Source organism: Adiantum capillus-veneris, chromosome 5 (genome assembly GCF_014529385.1).
Source record: "Adiantum capillus-veneris isolate H3 chromosome 5, ASM1452938v2, whole genome shotgun sequence".
Taxonomy (NCBI): domain Eukaryota; kingdom Viridiplantae; phylum Streptophyta; class Polypodiopsida; order Polypodiales; family Pteridaceae; genus Adiantum; species Adiantum capillus-veneris.
In genome coordinates this window covers 47,206,660-47,215,480 of record NC_140935.1, presented here as the reverse complement: position 1 = coordinate 47,215,480, position 8,821 = coordinate 47,206,660, and the positions used below count along the sequence as shown (strand labels likewise).

General features: G+C 43.4%; 1 pseudogene; it reads right to left on the bottom strand.

Annotated features, from left to right (window-relative positions):
* Positions 1–306: 306 nt before the first annotated feature.
* On the bottom strand, positions 307–1,674 carry LOC147457252 (oxygen-evolving enhancer protein 2, chloroplastic pseudogene; annotated as a pseudogene).
* Between the last annotated feature and the right edge of the window lie 7,147 nt (positions 1,675–8,821).

The following is an 8,821-nucleotide window of genomic DNA, read 5'->3' as shown; positions in this document are numbered from 1 at the left end:
AGACAAAAAATTGAATTGTTGTAGGTGTAGGAAAGCCCAAAACATCTTTTTGTTTGTTTTAACAGTAGAATAAGTTTGAAAAGGTTCTGGACCAATTCTACTCAGTTTTGGATCAGAAACAAAGAATCCATGAGTGTCAGTCTCTTACATGCCTAAAAAATTCATAAAATCATTGAACTGTCAGAGTGCAATCATATTCATGAGTTTCTTTGCATATGTGATGTCTATAAGAGGTGTATAATCCACCAATACTAGCCAGAAATTGACTTGAGCAAAAATCTGCAACCCCAGACAATAATCGTGATTGTTGTCTATGACTTCATATTTGGGACCTAGAGTATTTTTTTATCATGACACACGTTGTTTGAGGTCTAGATAGCCACTTTGTGCAAAAATATTGTAAAAACCTCATTTTTGCTTGATTGTGCAAGCCTTGAACCAAGAGCTAGAAGTTGGAAAATTGATTTTGACATCTGCCCAAAGAGCTCGTAATGAAGGGAAGAGTACCTAAGGGTGCTTTGAAGCAAAGCAAGGCCAAAAAAGGGGGTTAATGATAAAGATAAGGTCCAATAAGGACAATAACCTTGATTTTTGTCTATACAAACAATAACCCTGATTTTTGTCTCTATAAACAATAACCTTGATTATTGTCTACTCAGGTGTAAATTTTCACCTCCTAGGCCGCTCCTTCCTCATCTATTTTGTGGCAAGTTGGCCAGCTAAAGGTGAGCATTCTTTTCTCATTACATGTCAAAATAATTATAGGGTTTTATAGTAGTATAAATGTATATACTATTTAGCACCTTTAAACCATCTCTTCTCACCAGCTTGAGCCTTGAGTACATGAAGCTTGCCATCATCTGACGAGACAGTTCCCACAATCAGTTGGTGCTTGTCTCCCTCATCACCAACTGCGGTTTTGGTTAGTACAAAGATGTTCTAGTATTTCTTCCCATTAATATTGGGCATCGAGTGTTCCAAGATTTTTATTGTTGCTACAGCATTGGGGTCAAACCCTCCCTTGGAATCTATCTTGCCGTTTTAGGCTTGCTTGCCTAGAAGATAGAACACAGATTCAAGGACCTTCTCAGGGGATCCATAGTCCTTGATGGAGATCTTCCTTTCTAGAAGAACCATAACTGCCAGGTTGCTATTGGCATCAGAGTTGTCCTCATACCATAGCACTGTGTTGGGGAACGCATGCTCCTTGCTAGGGTTTTACCTGGATGGGATGTCAACTTTAAATCCATCACCGGAGTAAGAAACAAATCCTGTATCTTTTTTGGGAGCTCCAAAGACATTGGCTGCTTCTCCATATGGTGCCTCGACAGGGTGAATAGATGTAGAGACGGCAGGAACAGCAGCAGCTCAGGCAGATTCCTATCATCTCCTTCAATGTTGCAGCATTGATTCTCACTGGCGGGCTTCAATCAAGAGGGTGCAAAACTAGGTGGGGTCAATGGACCAAAGAATATTGCAGTAGCCGTTGTTGGGCATGAACCTCGGTGAATGCCTCCAAAGCTTTCCACCATCAACACCAGCGGTGGAAAGCACGATGTGAAGGCCAGAAGCACCCCATTGCTAATAGTATTAGCGGCATCAGTACATTGGACTGCACCATCGCCACTCTTGCTGTGCTCCCACCATCGCTGCTAGCATCATCATCATCGCCATCACTAATTTGGCCTTTTACCCCGCCATGGCACCATGGCTGTAAGCTCCTGCTTCTTGCTTGCTCTTGAAGAAGATCACTGCTACCCCATTTGCAGCTTTGTGTATGTATGGCATTTGTTATGTATGGTTCATTGCTATAATTAGTGGATGTCTATACCTCTCCCTTTGAATTGCATCACCCCCTTCTCTACAGAGACAGTTGCGGTCATAAATTGAGCTATGTCACAATGATGGAACCGAGAGTTAGATTGCTATCATATTCTTCAATGCTATAGCGTTGATTCTCTATCTCTCTCTCTAATGGGGGAGATAATTGGCTATGGTGCCTATGGCAACAAAGGCAAATCTTCCTTCACCTCTCTCTCTATATATTCTCAGCCACTACTGGCTATCGCATCTGAGGTGCAGCTGGCTGAAGATGTTGGGCCAATGTCGCCTCTCTCTCTCTCTCTCTCTCTCTCTCTCTCTCTCTCTCTGGTGGAGCGGTGAGACAACAACGGCCAAAGTATCAGCATTTTTTGCCTCTATCGTTTGATGTAGGGACAATGCAAACACACTCAGTGCCTCCTCGTGTGCTCTATATAGCTCTAAAATGGTGATGATCTACTGAAGTAGCACCAACTGCTCCAGCAGTGCCAACTTCTACATGCAATCAACACAAACTGCTCCAGCAGTGCCAGCTTTTGCATGCAATCAAGCACAAAGTGCTTTAGCAGTTCCAACCTTTGTGATAAGCTCCCCTTTTCCAGGAGCGCCAACCTCTCTGATCAGCTCCACTTACATGTCTCGTTGCTATTTGCTAGGGGCAGCACTAATCTTGAGACCTCGCTGCTATTTGCTAGGAGCAGCACCAACCTCGAGACTTTGCTGTTATGCACCCTACTGAGCGCGGCAAAATAAAGGAGCAGGAGCCTTCACATCGGTTACAGTTCTGAGAGAGCTCATGGGCGAGCCTTTGAGAGAAGAGGAGCGAGATGCAGCCAAGTTGGAAACTCAAAGAGCAGTAGAGGTGGAGGGAAGGAGGGTGTGTGTGTGTGCGCATCAAGAGGGGAAATGCCATGCATGCAAGAGTGGAACCGTCGTGGTGGGAAGACCATAGCATCAACGTTTTCTTGTGAGGTGGTGGTGAGAGCATGATGCAGCAGCGTTTCTTGAGGTAGCTGAACTTGAGACTCCAAGAGCGTGCGGTCACCTTAATTAGAGGGGGCCATACTCCAACCGTTATTCTGCAAAAATGGTAGCAACGCACAAAAAAATTCTACAGGGGCTGTCGGATAGGGCATTAGTTGCCACGTGACAGTTTCCCACCGTTGGAATTCCAGCTCCCTTCATTTATACTAGCTTGTCCGACCTGCCTACCGGCGTGTCTCGCTCGCTCTTACTATGACACAAATTAAATTAGCTTTTTCCACGTGGCTTGGGAGTAGACTCCTGAAGCACCTCACTCGTGTAAAGAGCTCTCTACTTGCCACATGCCTTTTAGGTTGCTGTATTGTTTTCTCTTTACGGTAAGACGTCATAAACGTAGAATAGAGACCATTGGTTCCTTTACAAACAAAACCTTCTACTTTAACTAACTCTGGAGGGGTGTTGGTCTTAAAATGGAAAACCAATCATACGGGCTACATATAATGTTCTTGAGAAGACCACCACTGGCACAAAGAGACCCGCCTATACCTTTCATCGTTCAAACAAATCGACAAATTACTAAGTGCAGTAGATAAAATTCCATTGCAGTCCTAGAGACATGCAACATGTCCTTGAATCGATATAGAATGGGGTGGCCACGCCAGGAGCACCCAACTGTGCGCAAAGAGAGAGAGAGAGAGAGAGAGAGAGAGAGAGAGAGAGAGAGAAAGAGAGATGCAAGCAAATTGCTCGAGTCTCGTTCTGGGTGGCCACAATATGCAACAAAGATAGGCTGCCGAGAATTAGTGCTTGTCATCATCGTCAATGTGGTCGAGAATTAGTCCTTGTCGTCCTCGTCCTTCTCTCTCTCTCTCTCTCTCTCTCTCTCTCTCTCTCTCTTCAAGGTATCAAGCCGGAGATGATCAAATGGACGGGAGATTTTACCCATGAGTGGATGTGTGATATGTTCAACCTTGCACTTCAACATGGTATGCCTTATGATTGGAGTACTAATTGGGTTAAGCCTTTGCATAAAGGAGGGGATGTAAAGAATGTAAGCAACTACCGGACTATAATGATTGGGTCTCTTATGGCAAAGTTGTTTGGGTGCATAATGGAGATGAAATTGAGTGATTGGACTGAAGAGAATGACAAGCGTGCAAAGGGACAAGCGGGTTCTCGTCGATCCTCAATGTGTAGGTATGTCCCAATGCGGGAGAACACATCTTCCTTTGTGGCCTTCTTTGCGAGCTTGACCTTGTGAGGAACGGGAAATAGGTTTTCCACAATGCCATGTTCTTTGAGGGCATCCTTTAGGAGTTGAAAAATAGCCTGATAGGCTTTGGTGCTGATTCCAGCCTCATCACAAGCTTGTTGAACGTCATCATCATTAACCACATTTTTTAATTTACGCATAAGGTCCTTGGTGACTGCATCCTTAATGTGCTTACCTCCAGGTGATTGTAAGATAGAAATAACGTCCTCGGTATTGAGACAACTAGTGAGAAGGTTGACTCGATTATCTTGGCTTGTTCCACCGCATGCCTTCTGGATTAAGTTTCTAGCAACAAATAAACATAAATGTTAGAAAATAGTGTGAAGTAAGAATGCAGCATGCAAGTAAACACCAAATCACCTTGTGGCTGTTACTCGTCGTTTGCGTGTTCCTCCGGAATGTGCAAGAGTTTCAATGGATGAATACGGGCGTTTGCGTTCCCTTGCACCAAGGGGTGTTTCTTTCAAGTATGTGATGGTGTTGGTAAGCTTCTGGATGTGGGACTCCTTTTTTTGCATTTGTTGTTCAAGACTTTTATCTACCCTCTCCGAAGAGGCAACACTCTCTTGTAATGCCGTCGTCTTGAGGTGAAGAGCTTGACATTCGTGCATCCACATATGCAAAGAAGCACCTGCACCCATACACAGCCGCTTGCAATAGCCTAACAAGCCTGCTTCTCCCCTCCCAAGAAATTGAAGAAATGTGGAAAGGCTATTAAACGGTGGATGGAAGCGGCTTATAGGATCGTAAGGGTACAAATGGCCATCCACCCAAATGTCAACATTGGTCTCACAAGCGGTGCGACGTTCCTTTGATGACCTTTGATCACCTTCACTAGTGGTCTTCGGTGCAAATGCCGTGGGTAAGCAAATATGTATGCTTTTGGTGTGCGGAGTACGTGGTGGTGGAAGCAAACCATTTGTGATGTCCGTGAGCACCATGGAAGCTGTTGTGTGAGGAAGCAAATGATGAAAAGATAGAGGGGGAAGGATAGAGAGGCCGAGCAGGATGGGAGGAGAGAAGGAGGGAGGGAGGGGAGGAGGAGGAAGGTAGGGGCAGAGAGGGAGAGAGGAGGGAGGAGGATGAGAGAGCAAAATGTTTATTACTTTTTGGGAGAAAAGATTTTTGAAAAAATGGACTTTCTAAGCTTGTGGGTTAAAAAATGGGTCAAAAAATGATTTTTGGATATGTATATATGTTGGGAGGGAGTTTTAAGTAAAAAACAAATAAAAATGAATTTTTTTAAAAAAAGTCAAATTTTGACTCTTTTTGACCCACGGAATTGCTGATGTGGACACACCCCTATGCTTCCTTCACTTTAAAAAAAGGCTAGAGAGAGAAAGCAACCTTTTAGGTCCACATCCTACATTTGTCTAAAAAAAAGGCTAGAAAAGCCTACTCAAAACTACCTTCTTCAATGCCCTTGCCCCCTAAACCCCACACAACATTAGCCTTAATCCCTAAAAATTAGGATTCCTTACAAGGCCCATGCAAGGTTCATATTTCTCCTAATGCATGATACCATGGGAGCTCAATGAATTTGTCAAAAGAAAGATGGGGGATTACCTGGAGAAGCTGGATCTACACAACTACTTTGAAGCTTTGCCAATAGGGATTGACATCAAAAGAGTGTGGGAATTTGTAACCACTATCAAAGAAGATGGAGTGGCCCGAGTCATTGATCTGCAAGGCAAGCCAGATACCATGATTGTCATCACAGAGAGGGTGGTGGTAGTCGCATTGGACATCTCAAACAAAGGGGATAGTGTGACAAAGAGGCGAGATGAAGTCAAGGTGTACTCGGAAAAGAAGAACACCTACACATTTGAATATATTGCAAACCCAAAAGTGGCTATCATGAGCCAGCTCTACAACCAATACTTCCACATGTGTACAAAGTGGCCACAAAACTATACGATGCCACCTAGAGCCATTGCTACCACCTTCACCTGGGCAATGCAGAAGAGCAAACCAAAAGTGATCAATTATGCTGCTTACATCCATGACAACCTGGTGAAGATGGGGAAAAAAAATCCCACCTATATTGTACCTGGTGAGTTGATAACAAAAGTGGTCTATGGAGCATTGCACCCCAAAGGAAACTGGCCTGAACCTCCCTCACAGAATGATTGGCTAAAGATGAAAGAAGATAAAGAAGAAGAACCTCCCAGGGCACCTAGAGTAGCCACATGGTTGAAGCGCTGGTTAGAGACCGTGCTAGAAGAGCCACCAGAGTCAAAGAAAGGAAAGAAATAAAGTTTACAAGTGTCGATCAAAGAAACCAAGTCACAAAAAGTGGAGCGGCTAGAACGACTAATGGAAAGCTTCAGAGCCGAGAGAGCACTCAAGGGAGATTTGAGTGAGTTGTGGAAGCCATCCCTGGAAGTCCATGTCGGGATCATCTCGAAGAGTTCACCGGGATCGGTTCAAAGACTACATCAAAAACTTTGAGATCCTAGATGCTACGGCAGAAAATATCCCGAATGTCCCTTTTATAGAAGAAGAAGTGGATGAAGTGAGATGGCAACTGCTAGAAGAGCAGGAAGGCCAAGAAAGAGAGAGAAAGACCAAGCCGGACCGTGATAACAAGAAGAAACCACCGACTCCATCATCAAGCCCGGAATCCAGCCCAACCCCATCACCACCTCCTCTTAGACCTCCACAAACCCAACAAAATGAGGACCTGAATAGAATAGATGAACAAGAAGAGTCCAAGCAAGATAAGAGCCAAGAGGAAGAGCAGAAAAAGAAGATGAACCAAAAGAGGAGAAGCTAGATCCAGAAGAAAAGAATTTTAGAATATTTCTTGATCTACTAGCTGCGGGTTACTCTCGAGAAGAGGAAGCTACTGTAGCCTTTGAGTTGACAAGCACAAAGCCCACGAAACAGATGCAGAGCCTTCGGTTAGTGGAATTGAAAGAGATGGACACCAACGCAGTGGACCTATAGCCACCGACCAATGATTGGGATGTGGTAATGCAAAAGCTAAGCGGGCTCAAAGCAAGATCAATGACTAGGGAGAGTGAGATTGATAATCTCAAAACCAATGAAGTTCAGATCAAGGGTGAAGTCGACTCACTACAAAAACAAGGGCAAGAGCATATCGAGAAACAAACCAAGCTGCAAGCCAGTCTAGACACGGCATTAAAAAGATGCCAGGAGATGGAACGACAAAATCAAGCAGCCGAACACAAGCTTGAAAGAGCAGAGGAAGAATACAAGAAAATCAGAAAGTCATTGATAGATGCAGAGAGAGAAAGGGACAACTTGACTCTACAACTTGCTGAAGAGTCCAAAGAGGTGGAAACACTGAGGAATGCCAAGGAAAAGGTAGAGATAGAACACGAGGCAAGCCAGGATGAGGTAGTAGAGCTAAAAGACCAGATTAAAGTAAAAGATCCGACCATCCAAAGGCTAAGAGCATCTCCGGACAGAGTCCGAGCTGCTAGCTCGATTGGCACGACTTCAGAGACTGATTTATATGAAGAACAAATGAAGGAACTCCAAAAGGAGTTAACACTGGAGAAGAGGCAAAGATTGATGCTGGCCGAGGGGTCTCTGGTAATGCAAAACCGCTTGGAAGAAGAGAACCAGGCATTGAAAAATGAGCTAGAAGCTGTAAAAAGAAAGATGGATGAAGATTTTCAAAGATGGCAAGCAGAAAACGAAGACATCAAGAGAAAGCTCGAGGAGGCGGAGAAAATCAATGCAGATAATGACCTCCTAGTGAACATGGGAGATCAAGCGGAAGAAGCAAAGAGGGCATTTCAACAGCAGATAGATGAGCTTAAAGGCCTGCAGCAAATTGAAGAGCAACAGTTTAGCACTGGGCTAGCAGCATTAGAAAAAAATTGAGCTCATTTTTGGGCCTTTTGAGGGTGCCACATCATCAAAGCTGCACAAAAGAGAGCAACCCGGTAAACCTCTCTAAAAATTTTTCTCAGAACCCCATGATATAACCTATCATTGGAAAGCTCTTGAAAAATGGATTCTAAAGAGCCAAGGTCCAAAAAATTTGGATGAGTTCTATGAATGTTATACCATTTTTTTTTCAATCAGCTAGTTTTTCCTATTGTTATGATAATTTAAAATCACCTTTTTTTAGATCTATACGAAGGCAATGTCCACTTCATGCATGCTATATATCAATAGATAGAATTTGAAGAGTAGATTCTAAATATCCAACCTCCGATAAACTTGGATCTTATTTGATAAAAAAATGAATGGTCCCCACTTTTTGAAAGCTATGCCACATTAGCAATTTCTTACAAGGCCCAAAAATGAGCTCAAAATTTCCCTAATGGCTTTTTGAAAAAATAATTTGAATTACATAAAAATTTTGGGCATTGAAGTGTTGTGGTCGGCTAGAGGGTGCCCGTTAAGTGTAGTTGCCAAACATTCCCCCTTCCTAGTCTTTGCACGTCCTTGTGCAAGCTTTGTCCTTTGATCTTTAGTAGTCAAACTACCACTTTTCTAATGTCTTCATGATGCAAGTGAACTTGGCAGCCTGAGCTACTATATCTGCATGTTCTGAAAGATCTTTGAAAGGGTTGTTGAGGATTGCGCTTTGGTATGCTATATGCCATACTTGTAGACCTTTTGTGAGGGGATTGAAGATGATAGAATACATCTCAAATCATCCTATCATAAAGGCCTCATCAAATGTTTACATATAGTACGAGGGGAGGAACATAATTTTGGCATACATCTCCATAACTATATTGTAGTTGTGGGGACTTTAAT